Consider the following 21,040-nt stretch of genomic DNA (forward strand, 5'->3'; position numbering starts at 1 on the left):
AGGAAGGAAGGAAGCAGGAAGGAAGAAGAAAGAGAAAGAAAGAAAGAAAGAAAGAAAGAAAGAAAGAAAGAAAGAAAGAAAGAAAGAAAGAAAGAAAGAAAGAAAGAAAGAAAGAAAGAAAGAAAAGAAAGAGAGAGAGAGAGAAGGAAGGAAGGAAAGAAAGAGGAAGAAAGAAAGAAAGCAGAATTGCTCTCCTGCATCCCGGCTCGCAGGCAGGGCATCCTCACCAGGTGTGAGATTTGCAGTGGAAGGCGGGCTGGAGTTGTGCATGAGAAGAGTACCTGGGAGCTGCAGACAGAGAGCACACTGAGGCTGGTGCTGCCAAGGGGCTGGGCTGGGAAGGGCAGGGGGATTGGTGGAGGCAGACATTAAAGCTAAAGGACATTCCAGACCAAGGGAGCAATGAACAAGGAGAAACCATGCATGAGCTGGGGACAGCTGGGAGGCCAGCTGACTAGAACAGAGACACCAGTGGAGGCCAGGTGGCTGAGAGAAGCAGGGGCTGGATTCCTGGGGTCTTAGGATCAGATCTGCCTGCAGAGGCAAGCTTTCGAGCACCTCTCCAGATAGGCGGACATTCAAGGAGGCATCCCCAGCTCACTTCCTCCCTGACCTCTGAAGCAGCCTTCCTACAGATGTGGCCTGCAAGAAGGTGATTAACGCCCTCCTCCTCATCATGATCACGGTGGTGGTTAGCGCTTGTTGTGCACCTACTACGTGCTAAGCACTGTGCTCAGGGCTTTACTTGCAGCCCTGCTCTCACACTCAGACTCGGCTCTACCACGCACTCTCTCGCAGCCGGTTGCGGTCACTGAGGCAGAAACAGGGCCAGGCCGGCCCCTGCCAAGTTCCTGTAGGCTGAGCCATGTGGGGTCAGTGCATGGTAAGATCTGCCTGTGAACCCTACTCTGTGGGCACATCTGTAACGGGAAAGGGAAAAGCTGCAGCAGACTCCCTGGGTGGGCTGGGCAGAGGGGAGCGGGAGGAGAGCCTTGCATCGCCACCATGGAACACGGACTCTGCTCAGCAGCCACATGTCATGGCCTTTATATCTTTATTTTTCTGAGAGGGAATCTCGCTCTGTCCCCCAGGCTGGAGCGCAGTGGCGTGATCTTGGCTCACTGCAACCTCAGCCTTCCGGGCTCAAGCGATTCTTGTGCCTCGGCCTCCCAAGTAGCTGGGATTACAGGCACCCACCACCATGCCTGGCTAATTTTTGCATTTTTAGTGAGATGGGGTTTCACCATGTTGACCAGACTAGTCTTGAGCTCCTGACCTCAGGTGATCCACCCACCTTGGCCTCCCAAAGTGCTGGGATTACAGGCGTGAACCACCATGTCCGGCTGTCACGGTTTTTATCTTTGCAAAAGCCATGTAAATATCTTTACCCTTGGAGAGGTTACACCATCTGCCCAAGTTCCTCAACCAGTAAGTGACACAGTGAACCCAGATTTGTACTTTTTCCTTACACTACAGCTGCCTCTTTCAGGACCAAGTAAGCCAACAGAGCTTCTCCAATACTTCCCCTCTAGGCCCCTTAACTCACTGTGACATACTCTCTTCTATGCCCTTCAGACTCAGTGCTCCTTCCACTCTTCCACCCAAAGTCAGTGCACGGTTCTGGTAGTAGTCATTTGCACTTTAGTATGAATTTGAGTCCCTGTGCTACTTGTCCAATGTGTCACTTGTATGCTATGCCTCCTCTGTAATGAGTAGGAAACCTGTTAAAGAAATCTCAGACATAAGTGAGCAGATACAGGAAGACTAACATAGAATTTTTTTTTTTATTTTTTGAGACAGAGTTTCACGCTTTAGCCCAAGCTGGAGTGCAGTGGCACAATCTTGGCTCACTGCAACCTCTACCTTCCAGGCTCAAGCAATTCTCATGCTTCAGCCTCCCGAGTAGCTGGGTCTACAGGCACATGCCACCACGTCTGGTTAATTTTTTGTATTTTAGTAGAGACAGAGTTTCACCATGTTGCCCAGAGTGATCTCAAACTCCTGAGCTCTGGCAATCCACCTGCCTTGGCCTCCCAAAATGCTGGGATTACAGGCGTGAGCCACCACACCCTGCCTAATAAAGAACTTTTGAATCCCTACCAGTGGAGAATCAAATACTTGTCTGAGACATTCAGCCATTTGTCTAAGCAATGACATAAACCAATCACAAGATGAGATGAGGGATCCAAATGACTTTCGAAACCCACTTTTTGTGTTTTTCTAACTTTCTTTTTGGTGGGGCACGGTGGGTCATGCCTATAATCCCAGCACTTTAGGAAGCCGAGGCGGGCAGATCACTTGAGGTCAGGAGTTCAAGGCCAGCCTGGCCAACATGGTGAAAGCCCGTCTCTACTAAAAGTACAAAAATTAGCTGGGCGTGGTGGCATGAACCTGTAGTTCCAGCTACTTGGGAGACTGAGGCCCAAGAATCGCTTGAACCTGGGAGGTGGAGGTTGCTGTGAACTGAGATCGTGCCACTGTACTCCAGCCTGGGTGACAGAACAAGACTCTGTCTCCAAAAAAAGAAAATTAAAAAAAAAAATTAAAATAAACACACACACACACACAAAAGTTCTTTTTTACAAATGCCCACATGCTTAAGTGGAAACATATCATACTGTCGTTTTATTGGTTTGGGGTTTGGGGGTGTTGCATTTTGTTTTGCCTGTCATGGCTCTCCCTTCATACCCACTGTGAAGTTTATGTTATGTGTCCACTGGGCTGGGCCATGGAGAGCTCAGATGTGTGGTTGAACATTGCTCTGGCTGTATCTGCGATGTTTAGCATTTGAATCGGTAGATGTAGGAAAGCAGATTTCCTCCCCAGTGTGTGCAGGCCTCATCCAATCCACCGAAGGCCTGACATGTGCTCTCACTGTCTGAGCTGAAACTTGAATCTTCTCTGCCTTCAGACTCTGACTCGGACTGGAACTTACACATCAGCTCTCCCAGCCTGCTGACTGCAGATCTGGGGACCTCTCAGCCTCTATAACCACATGAGTCAGTTCCTTATGATAAAACTCTTTCTCTTTCTCTCTCTCTCTGTGTGTGTGTGGGGGGGGGGGGGGGGGGGGGGGGGGGGTGGGGAGGGTTCTTTAGAACTAATTCCCTGGAGAACACTGACTAAAACACCAACAAAACCTAAGTCATTAACAATTAAGTGATATATTTCCATATGTTCCTCCATGCCTATGTAATCCTTTACAGACCAACAAATGTATGATGGCATCTTTACTAAAGGTAAGTTATGAAAGTTTTTTTTAGAAAAAGGCCATAAAAAGCCCTACCAATTCTAAGTCATAAATATCTGGTCTACATTCCCATGCGTCTCCTCCAGGCAGGGCCCACTCTCGCCTCCTCCCCGCGATGCTGTATCCGCTTCCTAACTTGCCCCCTTCCCTAAGATCTGGCCTGGCCTCTTCTCCACCCCACAAATCTCCTACCAACCCCCTCAACACACCTTCTCTGTGCTCCAAAGAACTCTGTTTTTCAAACACTGAATCATACTTAACTGTAACTGCTTGTTTCATGTATTCTATAACAAAACATAAATGTCACTAGGGCAGGAATGATACTTCTCTCAGTCATCATGGTGAATAAACACCTAGGACTTAGACTGATAGGTAGGAGGCGCTCACAGAATCTTTGCTGCATTGAAAAGCCAGCCAGTTGAAAAGGTCATACAGCTGTTCAGTAGTAGTGTCTGAACACAGGTGTGTGGAACTGGGAAGCCAGTGTGCCCCACACACTGCCATCACTTCAGTATTTCCCATCGTCCTCCCTAACTTTCTCTGACCCTGTCCGTCTTCTAAAAGATAGATCCGCCAGGTGCGGTGTGCCTCACACCTGTAATCCCAGCACTCTGGGAGCCCAAGGCAGGTGGATTGCATGAGCTCAGGAGTTCCAGAGCAGCCTGCGCAACACATTGAAACCCCATCTCTGGTAAAATACAAAACATTAGCCAGGCGTGGCAGCGTGCACCTGTAATCCCAGCTACTCAGGAGGCTGAGGCAGGGAATTGCTAGAACCCAGGAGGCAGAGGTTGCAGTGAGCCAAGATTGTGCCACTGCACTCCAGCCTGGGCAACAGAGTGAGACTCCATCTCTTAAAAAAAAAAAAAAAAAATCTAAGTTTTACAGAAATATATATTAGCACCTGTATTAGTCCATTCTCACACTGCTATGAAGATACTCCCTGAGACTGGGTAATTTATAAAGAAAGGAGGTTTAATCGACTCACAGTTCTACATGGCTGGGGAGAACTCAGGAAACTTACAATCATGATGGAAGGTGAAGGGGAAGAAACGCACGTCTTACATGGCATTAGGAAAGTGAGAGAAAAAGAGCAAGGAGATGCCACACTGAAAACCATCAGCTCTCTTGAGAACTCCCTCACTCTCACAAGAACAGCCTGGGGAAAACCACCCCCATGATCCAATCACCTCCCACCAGACCCCTTCCTTGAGACGTGGGGATTGCAATTCAAGATGAGAGTTGGAGCCAAACCATATCAGCACCCAAAATGAAATGACAGCATTACGTTACCTACTTACAATTCACTGGTAGTTTCCAGGCATCTTGAGACATTATGTTTTGCAAATGGGAAAAGGACAAGTGATTTGGGGCTAATTACCCTTCCACCTGACTCAAAATTTATTTAATTGGGAGTAGCTGTGACAAGTGGCAATTTTCTGTACTTGCACATTGCATTACAAGGCAGCCTTCCCTCTGATTTACTGTGTTAGCCTCAAGTTCCTTTCTGCCCTATATGAACTCTTTTGAACTAATGCCAATTGAACTTTCAAATCTTTTTCTTTTTTTTCTTTTTTTTTTAGAGATGGGGTCTTGCTCTGTCATCCAGGCTGGAGTGCAGTGGCATGATCATAGCTCACTGCAGTCTTAAACTCCTGGGCTAAAGCTATCCTCCTACCTCAGCCTCCTGGGTGCTGAGACTACAGGCACACGCCACTACGCTTGACTAACTGAATCACTTTTGCCAAATACTTACTCTCAGATCTAAGTTGCATCTTCTTTTAATCCCTAAAAAGTCCCCCCAAGGCAGCACCATAATAAATTCAACATTCCCAGGGCATTGCTTCAACAATTACCAGAAAAAGAATTCAATTTACCATCACATTCTTTGGAGCTGTATGTGTAAGAAAGAGACAGCTGCTCTGCTTCAAATGACGTAGTATCTCTTATACAAAAGCACGGGGCATGTTAGAGTGAATAAAATGTTGACTTTGGGGGAATCGAGATAGAATTCAAAGGCTTGGTAATAATGAGTTTTAAAGCACATTTTCCCCATATAACTATAGTGCAAACCTCTCACTTAGAAAAAGATTGCAAAATTGCACCTGTAGTGAATAAGCCCTGCAGACACATTTTATTTTCAGAACAGAAATTACCCAGAAAACAAGATTTCACCATGCCACCTCCCCTAAAGCATTCATTGTCTATACTTTGGCCAAAATAAAACCAAATAAGTAATACAGCAAATTCCAACAAGTTCTATCTTCCTGTGTCTTTTCTTTGTTTAACTGGTGTAAACCCTGCCAACTTCTTAATTTTTGTAAGATACTTTTTGACAGTCTTTGTATTTCTTTTTTTTTTTTTTTTTTTTTTTTTTTTTTTTTTTTTTTGAGACAGAGTCTCACTCTCTTGCCCATGCTGGAGTGCAGTGGCATAATCTCGGCTCAATGCAACCTCCACCTCCTGGGTTCAAGTAATTCTCCTGCCTCAGCCTCCTGAGTAGCTGGGACTACAGGTATCCACCATCACACCTGGCTAATTTTGTCTTTTTAGTAGAGGCAGGGTTTCACCATGTTGGCCAGGCTGGTCTTGAACACTTGATCTCAAATGATCCACCCACCTTGGCCTCCCAAAATGCTGGGATTACACGCGTAAGCCATCGCTCCAGGCTTTGTATTTTATTTCTATGACCACAGAAAGGTAAACATCATACCATTTCATTCTATGTTTATTCATATTTGCTTTGTGTCCTAGTATGTAGCCAATTTTTGTAAATGTTTTGTATCATGTTTGGAAGTTAAAATGTGAATTTCCTAACTATTGGGCATAGGTTCTATGCAGCTCATTAGATCAAGGCTATTAGTGTATTGATCAACTCTTCTAGTATTGATTTTCTGCTTGAATAATCAATTCTGGAAGCTGGTATTAACATCTCTCACTATGATTAGCAATTTGTCAACTTCTCTGGAAAAGTATGCCAAATTTTCCTTTATCTATTTTGATGATATGTTTTAGGAACATACAAGTTCAGGATTTTTACCTCTTTCTTGTGAAACTTTTCTCTTACCATATTTAATAACTCTATTAATCCTTAATGATATAACTCAAATCTCTTGTCTAATATTAATATAACTAGTAGCTTCCTTTAATTATTCTTTTATCTTTTTAATCTTTCCCTGTTTTTAATTTTAATGTTTTTGCCTCATTATTTTCTGGGTATCATAGCACATAGCCGAATTTGGACATTTTTGTTGTTGTTTTGTTTTTTTTTTTTTTGAGACACAGTCTTGCTCTGTTATCCAGGATGGAGTGCAGTGGCACCATCTCGGCTCACTGCAACCTCTGCCTCCTGTGTTCAAGCAAGTCTCCTGCCTCGGCCTCCCAAGTAGCTGGGATTACAGGTACATGCAATCATGCCCCGTTAATTTTTGTATTTTTAGTGGATATAGGGTTTCACCATGTTGGCCAAGCTGGTCTTGAACTCCTGACTTCAAATGACTCACCTGCCTCAGTCTCCCAAAGTGCTGGGATTACAGCCATGAGCCACTGCATCTGGCCTGATTTTTGTCCAAGAGTTTCTAAATGCACCAGAAAATGGAATCTGTTTACTTTTATTATAATTACTGAACTAATTAGAGTTAGGTTTACTATCTTATTTTGTACTTCCTACTTAATGTTATTTTTCTTTTTCTTTACTTCTTTTTTCTCTCTTCCTACTTCCTAGCATTTTGAAGAAATTCTATTCTCATTTTACCCCACGTGAAATTTCTAAAATGCACTAAGATGAAAGTTTTAAGAGCTCTCTTTTGAAAGGTGGCACTTCTATTCAACATTACACTAGAAGTGCTGACTATGCCAGTTAGGCAAGAAAAAGAAATAAAAGACATTCAGATTGGAAAGGAAAATGTAAAACTATCTCCATTTGTAGATGGCATGATCTTGTACACAGAAAATCCAAATGAATCCATGAAAGAAACTATTTACAGCTAATAACAAGTTCTTCAAGGTTGCAGGATACAAGATCAATATACAAAAGCAATCGTACTCCTATACATTAGCAATGAGCAAACCAAAACTGAAACTAAGAAAATAATTGCATTTACAATAGCATCAAAAAATAAAATACTTAAGAATAAATTTAATGAAAAAAGTACAAGGCTTGTACACTGAAAACTACAAAACATTGAAAGGAATTAAAGAAAATCTAAATAAATGGAAAGCCATTCTATATTCATGAATTGTAAAACTTCATATTGTTAAGATGGCAATACCCTCCAAACTGACCTACATATTCAATGCAATCTCTATTAAAATCCTAGCTGCTTTCTTCCTGAAATTGACAAGATAACCTAAAATTCATATAAAAATGCAAGGGCCCCAGAATACCCAAAATCATCTTGAAAAAGTATGTCAACCTAAAAAAACAACATCAGAGAAAAATGTCTCCAAATATGTTAAATTTGGAGGGGAATAGAAAAGAGGATTATAATCTGTAATGCACTATGACAAGTCACAGGTGCACACAGTGAGGGAAAAGGAGTAAGGGCAAGTTTTTATTAGAAAAAAGGGAGACATTCACATAAACTTCTTGGACACAGAGTTCATTGGTTCTGGTAACTCAAAGCCAGAGTTGGCATCAGTTCATTGGTGGAGGGCTTACTGAGCAAGTGTTCTTTCAAAATCATCTTATCAGAATTGTTACAGTCCTAAAGAATGTCTAACGATAAACCACATGTCATAGAAATATGTGCACACAGCCGGGCGCGGTGGCTCACGCCTGTATTCCCAGAACTTTGGGAGGCCGAGATGGGTGGATCACAAGGTCCGGAGATCGAGACCATCCTGGCTAACACAGTGAAACCCCGTCTCTACTAAAAATACAAAAAATTAGTCAGGCGTGGTGGCAGGTGCCTGTAGTTCCAGCTACTCAGGAGGCTGAGGCAGGAGAATCGCTTGAACCCAGGAGGCGGAAGTTGCAGCGAGCTGGGATGGTGCCACCGCATTCCAGCCTGGGTGACAGAGCGAGACTTCGTCTCAAAAAAATAAAGAAAAAGAAAAAGAAAAAAAAGAAATATGTGCACACATGCAAAACATACAAGCTGCACAAAGCAGATGTGTGAAGGACATGAAGAGATTTCTTCCAGGGTTTCTAGAAAGTCCTTGGAATAGTTCTTATTTCAGATATGTAAACATGAGCCCCTCTCCTTCATGCCTTCCTGGCACTGTATTGTCTGGATCTGACTAAAGTGATTTCATCCTCATATCTGCAACTTTCACAAGTAGAACAAAGTTGGAGAATTTACACTTCCTGATTTCAAAATTTACTACCAAGCTAGAGTAATTAAGACAATGTGGCACCCACGTATGGACAAATATGTAGATCAATGGAATTGGATTGACAGTCCAGAAATAAACCCATACATCTATGGTCAATAGGTTTCAGACACAACAATTCAAAGGATAAAGAAGAGTCTTTTCAGCAGATGTGCTGGAACCATCAGATAGTCCCATGCAAAAGAATGAACTTGAACCCTTACCTCACACTGTAAACAAAAATTACCTTAAAATGGATGAAAGGCCTAAATGTAAGACCTAAAACTATAAAACTGTTACTCCCCCAACACACACAAAAAAGCATAAATCTTTATAGCCGTGGATTAGGGAGTGGTTTCTTAGATATGACACCTAATACACAAGCAGCTGGAGAAAAGATTTGGTAAATTGGACTTTGAAATTAAAAACGTTTGTGCTTCAAAGGACACTATCCAGAAAGCGAAAAGACAACCCATGGAATGGGAAAAAATATTTGCAATCCATATATCTGAAGATACTTAGAATATGTAAAGAACTCTCTCAGCTTAATAAAAAGACAAATACCCCCACTAAAGAATCAGCAAAGGATTTAAATAGACATTTCTCCAAATATTATATAATAATGGCCAATCAGATATGAAAAGATGCTCGACCTCAGTAACCATTAGAGAAATGCAAATGAAAACCATAAAAGAGACCACCTCTAGATGGTCCCAGTAGGATGGCTAAAATTAAAGTTATTCACTGGTGTCGGTGAGGATGTGGAGAACCTGGAACCCTCACTCATTGCTAATGGGAGTGTGAAATGGCACAGTCACTGTGGAAAGCAGTTTGGCAGTTTCTTGAAAAGTGGAACATGAAGTTACTGCATAGCCCAGCAGCACTGCCACTCCCAGGTATCCACCCAAGGGAACTGAAAACATGGCCACACAAAAACTTCCACATGAATGTTTCTATCAGCACTATTTTTTTTTTTTTTTTTTTTTTTTTGAGACGGAGTCTAGCTCTGTCGCCCAGGCTGGAGTGCAGTGGCCGGATCTCAGCTCACTGCAAGCTCCGCCTCCTGGGTTTATGCCATTCTCCTGCCTCAGCCTCCCGAGTAGCTGGGACTACAGGCACCCGCCACCTCTCCCGGCTAGTTTTTTTTTTTTTTTTTTTTTTTGTATTTTTTAGTAGAGACAGGGTTTCACCATGTTAGCCAAGATGGTCTCGATCTCCTGACCTCATGATCCGCCCATCTTGGCCTCCCAAAGTGCTGGGATTACAGGCTTGAGCCACCGCGCCCAGCCCTATCAGCACTATTCTTAATAGCGAAAAAGTGGAATCAAACCAAATTTCCATTAACTGATGAATAGATTTTTAAAATGTGGTATAGTCATACAGTGGAAAATTGCCATCCATATAAAGGAATGAAATCCTGAAACATGCTACAACATGGAGGAACCTTAAATATATATAATTATATACATATTAATATAAATAAATTACATATATTACATTATATATAATTATATATAAATATAAATTTTTTTGAGACAGAGTCTCGTTCCATCACTCAGGCTGGAGTGCAGTGGTCTTGGCTCACTGCAATGTCTCCTTCCCAGGTTCAAGCCATTCTCATGCCTCAGCCTCCTGAGTAGCTGGGATTACAGGTGTGTGCCACAACTAGCTTTTTTTTTTTTTTTTTTTTTTTTTTGCATTTTTAGTAGAGACGGGGTTTCGCCAATTTGAGGCTGGTCTCAAACTCCTGGCCTCAAATGACCTGCCTGCCTCAGCCTCCCAAAGTGCTGGGATTACAAGTGTGAGCTACGGTACCCAGCCTAGGAATGCTGAAAATATTATGCTAAGAGAAAGAAGCCAGATACAAAAAGTACACAGTGTATGATTCCATTTATACGAAGCATTCAAACTAGGCAATCCAAAAAGACAGAAAGTAGATTAATGGTTGCCAGAGGCTGTGGGGAGGTAAGAAGGGGAAATGGGAGGGAAGAATGGGAAAATAGGAAAAAGGCTTCCTTGAGGGTGATGGGAATGTGAAATTATGCAGTGGTGATGGCTGCCCAGCTTTGTGACTATACTAAAGCCACTGAATCGTGCACTGAAATGGGTGAATCTCAAGGCATGTATATTACAACTCTCCCTGTTTAAGCAGCTCTTGCTGCCTCCCTCAGCTCCATGCTCATTTGCACAGGCTGCAAAGAGCCCTCCTCGTTCAGTGGAGCCCAGGGAGAAAAGAATGAGGGATGTGACGTGCTGCAAACTGCAGGCAAACAAGGACGTATTCCCTCAACTCTGTGTCTCTGGGAGAGAAGATTAAAGCAAGGAAGGCAACGCAAGCAGACAACAGGCACCAGAGGCAAACTCAGCAGATGACATATAAAGAGCCTCTGGAGTCTGGGGGCATGGGGTGAAGGATCGAGGTAGCCAGCACCCACGCCTGGGAGAAATTCCAGTAGGCCTGAGACCCTGCAGGTGCACCTCACCGTGTGCAATAAGTGGATTCCTAAAATGTAAAAAAACAAACAAAAAAAAATTCCATGCATTGATCAAATCCTGCTTAGAATGTGTTTAGAAGAGCCAACAACTGAAAAAGAATCCCACAGTGAAACAGGTTGTATTATAAATCAGCATTGCCATGTGGTTTTTCTATTGGATGAAGCCAAATTTTTATTGTAGGATTTATGGTATACCCAGAACCCCCGGCTTAGCCATTTGAGTCAATTAGGAATTGTTCATTGCACACTGTGTGCCAGGCACTGTTTGTTCTTCACCCACTCAATATTCCTCACCCTCGGGGCATGCAAGGAGCTTTTGGACAGGCCCTGGCCTCCAGGAGCTCACTCCCGTACCTAAACTGCCACAGGCCATGAGGACAGGGCCACACTCTGGCTGTGGCAGCAGCTGGACACCTCACATCTATGGAACCCATGACACCAGATGCTCAGGAGCACGGACGGAAGGGGCCTCACACTTGCATCCTGGGACATGTGAGATGCAAACATCCCCAAGACAACGTGGCTTCCTGGATCACCCCTGAGGTGCTCCCCCAGCTCGGTGCTCAGTGGAGCTGCACAGGGAATCCTGTGGAGGCATGCTTCTGCCTAAAAGGGGCCACGTCACCAGCCCAGAAATGACTCTCCCCATTAAAATGAGCAGAGTTTAAATCCCCTCTCCATCACAGAGGGCAGAGAGCTGCAGCACTGGGGAACAGAAGGACTGAATCCTTCAGGGTCAGAAACAACACCGAAGGCTAAGCCACTGAGGAGGGTGCCCTCATTTAAAATCAGCTAACATAATTTCTGTGCTTAAATTAAACTGCAAGGTGTACGAAAGGCACTGGGTTCCCAGCAAGCGTGGATGAGCGGAGGAAGCGCAGAACCTGGTGTTGCAGGAGGAGGAAACACCCGGATCATTCTCTTTTGCCGCCTGCCTCTGGCCGCAGTCTCACTGGCCCCTTAGTGAGAAGCATCAGGTGCGTGCCAGGCTCCTCCAGAGGGTCTGTGGGGTACGGTTAGGTGTCAGCTAGGGAGGCAGCAAAATGAACCAGACCCTGCTGCAGAGGACCAGTTAGCCACTCCCCAAGCTTTGGCCACCTTCCTCCCGCTCTGTGCTCACAGGCATGATCCAGAAAGCCTCTGCACATCACAGGTGGGTGGCCAATCCCTGTGCATCCCAGATGTGCAACTTCCTACACAAAGTATTCCCCCAGGTCCACAGCACCAGCAGCCCAGGCCAGCAGGCGGGCAGGATGCTTCAGCACAAGGGGCAGGAACCCTGGGAAAGTGGCCGTAGAACACCAGCAGCCTCTTGTCACACTCATGAAAGGTTCAGGGACGGGGGTGTTGGGGGTGGCTGGGTTCAGGGGAACCTTTCCACTCTGCTACCTTCAGCAGAGTCACGGAGCTCCTCAGCTGTCACCTCATTGTTCCAATGTGGCTTCTGTACTTCTGGGCACCACTTGCAGATGTGACAATGTCCACTTAAAGAAGGGGGGACTTCCTCCAGTACATCTCTTTGAATTAGGGAGGTAGAGTTTCCTAAAAGGTCCCAGAGACTCCCTATTAGGTCCCACTGAGCAGAGGAGCTCCCATGCCCAGGCCCTAACTGCAACTGGCGGCTAAGGATAGTGTCTAAAATGTTCACCTCTGCGACAGGACATGGGTTCTCCTGGACACCAAGAGAAGGGACAGGCAGTTGGGCAGCCAATCCCAGTATGTTCTAGATATGCCACTTCTTGCATAAGAGGTTCAGGAATAAACTCACCATGTGATTTCTGTTGAAAGATGGTCTTGTGCAGCAAAGATGGAACTTTCTCACTGAGATTCTACTAACCTCGTTTTTAAAAAGTTTTAAATGTGAGCCACTTTCCAAACTGAGATGGGATAAACAGAGCTGCGCCCAAGCAGATCTTCAGTACTGCAATTGCTGCACTGTTGCATAATTGCATTTTTCTGCATCTCTCCTCCATGTTAGCTTGAGCTCCACCAGGGCAGGGATAGCACCTTAACACTGAATTCCAGCAGGTGAACTTGTGCCTGATACAGGCAGGTAGTCCAGTGTCGGTGTTTGAGTACCATCTATTACCAGGCACTGTTCTAGGTAGTGCATAAAACAAATGACCTGCTTTCACAGAGCTTACCTTTTAGTGGTTGGAGATAAACAGGACAGATAAACAGGTGTACACACAAGTATATACATGTAGAATGTCAGCTGATGGGTGATAAGTGCTGCAAAGGAATAAAAGTCAGGATGAGGGGCTAGAAGGTGATGAAGGAAGCTGCTCTCTCAGCTGGATCACTGGGAAAGACTCAAGAGGTGACATGGCAGCAGAGACCTGAAGATAGCAGAGACATGCAGTGAGGGAGCCATGGGGCTTGTTGAAAAAGAACATTCCAGGCAGAGGAAAAGCAGGTGCAAAGGCCTTACGGCAGAAATCTGCCCAGAATGTTCAAAGGCAACACGAAGGCCAGTGTGCCTGGAGAAGCATGAATGGGGGAGGCGGTGGGAAATAAGGCCAGAGGGGGCGCCAGGGCCACATCAGCTAGGGACTTGTGGGCCACAGTCAGGACGTAGGCTTTACTGATGAATGTGGTTGTCATTGTCCGGTTTCGAGTGAAGGAGAAGCATAATTCAACTTGAATTTACTTTTTTTTTCTTTTTTTGAGACAGAATCTCACTCTTTCCACCAGGCTGGAGTGCAGTGAGTGGTGTGATCTCAGCTCACTGCAACCTCTGCCTCCCTGGTTCAAGCAATTCTCATGCCTCAGCCTCCTGAGTAGCTAGAGATAACAGGTGTGCATCAGCACACCCAGCTAATTTTTGTATTCTTAGTAGAGATGAGGTTTTGCCATGTTGGCCAGGCTGGTCTTGAACTCCTGACCTCAAGTGATCCACCCGCCTCGGCTTCCCAAAGTGTTGGGATTACAGGTATGAGCCACTGCACCTGGCCTCAACTTGCATTTTAAAAGAAGCATTTAGGCCGGGCAGGGTGGCTCACACCTGTAATCCCAGCACTTTGGGAAGCCGAGGTGGGCAGATCACCTGAGGTCAAGAGTTCAAGACCAGCCTGGCCAACATGGTGAAACCCCACCTCTACTAAAAATACAAAAATTAGCTGGGCATGGTGGCGCATGCCTGTGGTCCCAGCTACACAGGGGGCTGAGGCAGGAGAATCGCTTGAACCCAGGAAGCGGAGGTTGCGGTGAGCCATGATCATGCCATTGTACTCCAGCCTGGGCAACAGAGCAAAACACCATCTCAAAAAAAAAAAAGAACCATTTTGGCTTTACCCCCTGAATACATTGGGAGTAAGCATGTGAGGAGACAGCCTGGGGGTGGAGCTGGGGGTGGGGGTGGGGGTGTTGTACCACTTCTGAGAAGCACCTCTCACTGGGGTGGGGTGGCACCGTGGCTAACAAGCAGGCCTGGGAGCCAGGCTCCCTGGGTCCCAGCCAGAGCTGTGACCTTGGACACGTTGCTTAGCCTGTTTGTGCCTCATCTGATTCACCATAAAGCGGGGATCATAACATTACCTTCCTCAGTGGTTCTCAAAGTATGGCCTTGGCCAGCAACATCGACATCACCCAAGAACTTACTGGAAATACAGATTGTCAAGCCCCAGCACAGACCTGCCATTTCAGAAACCCAGAGGGTAGAGCTACCAAACTACAGGTCATCCCACTAAATCTGAATTTCAGACAGATGATTAATACTATCCATGCAATATTTGGGGCCTGCTTATATTAAACGATAATTTGTTATCTGAAATTCAAATGTAATCAGATGTCCTGAATGTTTATTTGTTAAGTTTGGCAGCCCTGTCTTGGGGAGGACCCCGCAATCTGCATTTTATGGGGTCCTCCAGGTGATGCTGGTGGCTGCATCGCCTGGAGGTTTCAGAGCACCCGGACCTTCCTCGTCGGTGGTGCTGGAGGCCTCCGAGTTTAGCACAGTGCCTGGCTTGTGGCCAGTGCTGGAGGTGGCCACCATTCCACCGAGTACTCACTGATGCCAGGGAACTGAGTGCCTTGGCGGAGGCCCACCGTGGGTGTGGTCTCTTCTCCAGGAAGGTTCTTATCCTACATGGGTTGAGTTCTCGGAGATTTTCAAAGTACACTCACCTGATTACCTGAAATCATTCCACTCCCTCCCTCTGATGGGTATAGGAAGAGAGTGCCCATCCTCCTCGTGGCTCAGGAGTTTGAAATTTCTCTAACTCAGTAACCAAGAAGGAACAAAGTCTAAAATCCAGCTGACTAATGACACTGCAGAGAGCATAGGTTTCAGTTTCTGGATTGCTCTGGTCAGTTTTGCTGAGCACTTGGACTGAGGGGGCCTAAAGGAGTCACTCTTGTAAATGTTAACTCAGTGGTCAGAACAGAAGGCTGAGGTGTTTTTGTGAAGACAGCAAAACCTGGCTTCCCTGGAAATAACAGACACATGTGTCCTAATTATTTATGAAATGAATGAATAATGTGTGTTCATCCTATTATCACCCAACTCATTGGTGCCAATGAATGATGCCAACCTGTTATATCAATCGAGTCAGAAATTTTATGTGAAATCATCATCCTGAGTGGCTGTCAGGAATATCTGAAAAATACTAATTATCATGTTAGATTGGCCCTGGGAAATAAACACAGAACTTAAGTATCTAGTAAAGTACAGAGCGCACCCCAGCCTCACTTACAAACAAATATCTTCTCAAGATGCCACTGTGTCCTCAGAACTCGATGTGTTCACACACGTGGCTTGTTCCCCAGCAGCAACTTCACATTCAAGCAGAATTCAAGCAGAGGCCTGGAATTAAAACGTCTCCACTTTTCTTTAACCAAATGGTAGTTCTAATTATAGCATTCAGACTGGTGTGCGGGTTTATTTGTTCATCTCTCACTTTGGCTTGTAATTAAGAGTTAGTGCATTGTACCTTAGAAATGGGTGACAAATTATTACAATGTGTTCTGGGCTGTGGGTGATTACAGCAGGTGGTTAAGGAGGCGTGGGGTGTTATCCATTTCTATAATTATGTCCTCCTGTTACATTTAATGTGACCAGGACACAGGGAATGCAACCTTTAGTCTCGATCCCATCAGAAAAGGCAGTAGTGTCTTCCATGGAAGCATGTGGCCTCCTGAAAGCCCTGAAGGGCAGGCACTGGGAGCCCCCAGTTCTGGTCCTCACGCTGCCCTAACCGGCTGGTGACCCCAGAGAAGCCATTTCAAATCTGGCCAACTCCTCTTTTGTGAGCCTTTATCTGTCCTCCTAGTTTAGCAAACAACAGTGCTCAATAAATATATGTCAAATAAAGTGTGTGAATAAACAAAGTAATTGATGAAAAGCACTCAGCCCCACTTCGAATTTTCCTTTTTTTTTTTTTTTTTTTCTTCTGAGACAGGGTTTCGCTCTTTTCCCCAGGCTGGAGTGCAGTGTCACAATCTTAGCTCATTGCAGCCTCTGCCTCCCAGGTTCAAGCAATTATTCTGCCTCAACCTCCCAGGTAGCTGGGATTACAGGTGCCCATCATTACACCTGGCTAATTTTTGTATTTTTAGTAGAGACGGGGTTTCACCATGTTGGCCAGGCTGGTCTCGAACTCCTGACCTCAAGTGATCCACTCGCCTTGGCCTCCCAACGTGTTGGGATTACGGGCATGAGCCTCTGCGCCCGGCCAGAGATGAAAGAAAGAGAGAAAGAGAGAAAGAAAGAGAGAGAGAAAGAGGAAGGAAGGAAGGAAGGAAGGAAGGAAGGAAGGAAGGAAGGAAGGAAGGAAGGAAGGAAGGAAGGGAGGGAGGGAGGGAGGGAAGAAGGAAGGAAAGAAGCCAGTAGCCTGGCCAGAATTTTCTTTGCTGACAGCATGCCTCTTATTAGGTGGCCTCACAGGGATAATATCCCTGTTACAGAGGCACAGAATTCAAATCCTGCACCCCTTGTATAAGGCATGGCTGCATGAGCTAAAGAAAATTACATCTCCCAGAGCCTCAGTTTGCCTACTTGTCAAATGCAATAACATTTACTGCCATGGCTGTTGGGAAATTAAGTGAGGTGACGCGTGCAGACCATATGGTGGCAGTAGGTGCCCAACAGATGATGGTCCTCAGGATTTAGCTGGTGCCCTTCACATTCTTCACCCAGCCAATGGTTGTTGAGTAAACTCAAAGCCATCAAAGGTCCACAATCGGTCTGACCTGGCCCTTCCTGCTGTGTCAGGGCACACAGAGAGCCCATTGTCACTGTCACACCAAACTGTCCTTGTTTCTTTGTCACAATGTCCATCGTTCCCTGGCTAGTGCTTGGGCAGAAATAGTGGCTCTCTTACCAGCCCAGTGCCCCTGGCACTGACATGGTAGCTGACATTCCATCCCCCATGTCATGTCCCCCCACCAGCTCAGTGGCACACCTCTCCCCAGTAGGGCTTCAAGGAAGAATCCGGAAAGGCTCTTGTCTGAAACTCAGGAGAACCTCTCTTGGTGCTGAAAAAGCCCAGTGCTGCTCAAAATCATGCACCTCTCCTTTCCTGGGGAAGAACACCCACTTCTACAGGAAGTCCTGGGGCCACAGCGTCCTCAAAGGACCGCTTCCTGCAAGAGCCTGGGCACATCAAGGGCTACCGCCTGTGCCACCTGGTTCTACCCCCATCTTCCTCACCACCTGCCTGGCAGAAAGGCTCTGACCTCCTGTTTCTTTTCCTGGCGGCTGAGATTTTCTCCACTCCACATTTTTCTCCTTCCAGGAGCAGGATTTTCCCTAACCTGCCTCCAGGCCCAGATGGCAGTCAGGAATCAGGCTTCAAGGAACGATTAACACCCAGTGTGATGTTTTCAGATCCTGCTCCCATGACCTCCACATCCCCTAAACTGTATGGCTGCATGATCTAAAGAAAATCACTAAATTTCCCAGAGCCTCAGTTTGCCCACCTGTTAAATGGGATGCAATAACATTTATTGCCCATGGCTGTTGGGAAAAGTCAGTGAGGTGATGCGTGTAGAGCACACGGTGGCAGTGGGGGTGGCTGTTTCTCCTTGTTCACTGCTGCCCTGTGGGGAGAGCATCCCCTGCACTGAGGAACAGAGTGACCTCAGGGCCCGCAGGTCCTGGGCCTACCACCCCACCCTCTGGAAATACAGGTGGGCATGGGAACCAGAGCAGAAGAGCCGGTCAGTCATTTGCTTTCCTCTTCATTAACTTCACGCACACGCAGGGTTCTCCAAGGCTGCCTTCTATTGGTCGTGACTTCAGTGTGCTACAACCAGTGACACTGCACACTGTGAAGAGCATTTCTGGATTGACTCCTGAACTTGACCTCTATTCGAGAAGTTTTACAACCAAATCATCTGGTGTATTGCAGTCATCTAAATAACAGCATTGGGTGAAATTGGTATCATTTGGGGACTCACAGCAAAGTCTGGAGCACTGTTTCTCAAAGAGTGCTTCCCACATCTCTGACGAGGTCCACAGAGGCCTTACCGGGCTGTCTGGAGTTTTCTAGGAGAACGTGTCTGTGTTTTTGTTTGGTGCTGGCCTGTGCTGGGGGTACGGTGACAGCCTAGGGGATGTGGAGGTCATGGCAGCAGCATCTGAAATCCTCACACTGGGTGTTAATGGTTTCCTAAAGCCTGATTCCCAACTGCCATCTGGGCCTCGAGGCAGGACTGGGGAAGATCCTGCACCTGGAAGGAGAAAGCTGTGGAGTGGAGAAAATCTGAGCCACCTGGGGGAAACGGGCGGTCAGAGCCTTCCCACTAGGTGGTGCTGAGGAAGAGTGGGGTAGAGGCAGGTAGCACAAACAGCAACCCTTAGTGTGCCCTCTTCCCCTGAGGCCACATTCTCCAAGCCAGGAGGGTCACAAAGCAGCATGGGGAAGAGGTCAAAGCAGGGCCATGCCTCGACCTGATTCCCATGGGGACTCCAAGAACACCGGGCCTGCGGGCCCCACCCCCGTGGCTCTGGGACTCCCAACTTCCACCCAGGCCAGGGCAGCTGGGTAAACACAGAGACTCAAAAAGAGCCCAAGGTGACACTCAGGGCCTGCCCAGCTCCATGTGTTATGGCAGGAACCCCTAGGTACCTATTAGCTGAGGCATGGGGACCTGTCAGATAAGGTCATTTTCATGGGGGGTAAAGTGACTCTGAAGCCAAGGGCGCAATCAGTCAATGGGGCTGTTTGAGCCAAGAATCAAATGGAAGTTCCAGCCAGGGCTGCCCAGACCTCAGGGCACCCCCAGAGCAGCCAGGACGTCATCAGCCAGGGTGGACAGCTGAGCTCCCCAGACCACAGATGACAGCAGCCACAGGCTTCTGCAACAGCCCACCAGGCTGCCCAGGGGCAGGACAAGACAGACCTACCACCTAAGCCTCCAGCAGCCAGGGCCCACCCAAGGGCAGAACAGCCACCCCCCTAGAGACCAGAGGCTCTCCTTCCCCACCACATGCACCGCCCCCACTCAGAGAGGATCAGGGGCTGAGGGGAAGAAGGGAGGTCTGCAGTGCGGACCACGTGTCTGTGAAGAGACTGTGGCATCCACAAGAGGCAATGCCAGCCAGTAGAAACAAAGGGGCTGCATTCTCTTGAACAACTCAAGAAGGGGAAGTCCCATTGCAGCCTCAATGCACCTTGGGTGCAGCGTGCTTACGTGGGGTTTAAGAATTCATGTAATTAGCACCACAGGCTAATGGTTACCCCGCCCTAGATTACAAGACAGTCCCATCATCTCCAGCATCTGGCCCCTTGGAGAAGAGTTTGCAGAAGGAAGAAAAGAAGACCAGAGAACATTCTCTATAAGGCCCTTTACACAGAAGAAAGCTCAGCTCCTGCCTTGGAAGCAAAGCTGTAGGAGAGCTCTTCTCCATCTTGCAAGATGGCAGGTGAAAAAGCTGAGAAGCCGGATACTAAAGAGAAGAAACCTGAAGCAAAGAAGGCTGATGCTGATGACAAGGGGAAAAGGGATCACCTCAAGACTGAACAACTCAAGAAGGGGAAGTCCCATTGCAGCCTCAATCCCGTCCTTGTCAGAGGAATTGGCAGGTATTCCCAATCTGCCGTGTATTCCAGAAAGGACACATGGAAGAGGAAGTACTGAGCTGCTAAGTCCTAGGTTGAAAAGAAAAAGAAGGAGAAGCTTCTTGCAACTGTTACAAAACCAGTTGGTGGTGACAAGAACGGTGGTATATGGGTGGTTAACAAAATGCCTAGATAGTATCCTACTGGAGATGTGCTTCGAAAGCTGTTGAGCCATGGCAAAAAGCCCTTCAGTCAGCATGTGAGAAAGCTGTGAGCCAGCATTACCCCCGAAGCCATTCTAATCCTCTTCACTGGATGCCACAGAGGCAAGAGGGTGCTTTTCTTGAAGCAGCTGGCTAGTGGCTTGTTACTTAGGACTGGACCTGTGGTCCTCAATCGAGTTCCTCTATGAAGAACACACCACACATTTGTCATTGCCAACCAAAATTGACATCAGCAATGTAAAACTCCCAAAACATCTCACTGATGCTTACTTCAAGAAGCAGCAGTTGCAGAAGCCCAGACACCAGGAAGATGAGATCCTCTTCACAGAAAAAGAGAAATACGAGATCACAGGGCAGCGCAAGATTGACCAGAGAGCTGTGGACTCACAGATTCTACCAAAAATCAAAGCTATTCCTCAGCTCCAGGGCTACCTGCGATCTGTGTTTGCTCTGAGGAATGGAATTTATCCTCACAAATTGGTGTTCTAAATTTAAGAAGAACCTAATTAAATAACTGATAACGTTTAAAAAATAGTAAATCTGTGGGGACAGAGGCCTGGGCCATGTCTGTGACCAGCATGCCAGAGTGGACGTGGGCCAGAAGGAGGAGGCACAGTGAGCCGTGGGGACACCCCGTGCTGTTCACAGGGCCAGGCACCCAGAGCACGGAGCAGAGCGGCTTCCTTCTTCCCCAGGCTGCCGAGCCTGTGCTGAGCATGTGTGGAGGGCGCAATGGGCCATTTGTTGGGACTGGGA

General features: G+C 46.6%; 1 pseudogene; it reads left to right on the forward strand.

The window, feature by feature from the left end:
* Positions 1 to 19,917: 19,917 nt before the first annotated feature.
* Positions 19,918 to 20,773, forward strand: LOC116418452 (annotated as a pseudogene).
* Positions 20,774 to 21,040: the final 267 nt, after the last annotated feature.

This window comes from Piliocolobus tephrosceles, chromosome 15 (assembly GCF_002776525.5).
Source record: "Piliocolobus tephrosceles isolate RC106 chromosome 15, ASM277652v3, whole genome shotgun sequence".
Taxonomy (NCBI): domain Eukaryota; kingdom Metazoa; phylum Chordata; class Mammalia; order Primates; family Cercopithecidae; genus Piliocolobus; species Piliocolobus tephrosceles.